Below are 717 nucleotides of genomic sequence, written 5' to 3'. Positions count from 1 at the left end.
TTCGAGGTAGAGGACAACGGGGCTCAGCCCCGAAGAGAGCTGATCTCTCTTACGAGAAGAGTGTGTGCAAGCCGGGCTTGCTGGTCGTTCAAGCGAACGTGAAGGGCTTTGCAAAGCCATGGAGAGTCTTGATTGACTCGGGAGCCTCGGGCAACTACGCCCGTCGCTCCACCCTGGAAGGGAGTCAGCTGTATGCTGAGGCACTGGAAGTGCCAACGAGAGATACGATCTCTGTCCGTCTCGCGACGGGGACACTGGTAACTGTGTCGAAGGTCTCTGTCGACCTTGGAGTGAAGTTTGAGAACTTCGATAGCGTGGAACGCTGTTTGGTCTTAGACCTGGATGCGAGGTATGACCTCATCCTTGGCATGGCATGGCTGGAACGTCATGAGCCATGGATCGACTGGAAGTCGAAAACGCTGGGTGCGTCGCACCCTGCTCCTAGTGGAGCTTTGGTGAGTCATGAACCCACCTCTGCTAGGAAGCAGAAGCGCTTTTGGCGCGAGCACGAGGCCGAGGCGGCCGTAGTGCTGGACATTGGTATGTCCGAAATTGTTAGTAACGAGGTTGCTGTTTGCCCTGAGGGCGTACGTGGTGCGGCACGTTATCCGCGGAGCGGTGCAGGTCAGGTCAATGACCAACTGCTGGGTCCTGGTGAGGACGAGCGCGGAGTGGCGCGTAATCCACTGAGTGGTATGAATCTGGTCGATGACCTAC

This window comes from Phytophthora infestans, genomic scaffold (genome assembly GCF_000142945.1).
Source record: "Phytophthora infestans T30-4 supercont1.61 genomic scaffold, whole genome shotgun sequence".
NCBI classification, from domain to species: domain Eukaryota; phylum Oomycota; class Peronosporomycetes; order Peronosporales; family Peronosporaceae; genus Phytophthora; species Phytophthora infestans.
The sequence above is the reverse complement of the archived record's forward strand: the minus strand, read 5'-3'. Positions refer to the sequence as shown.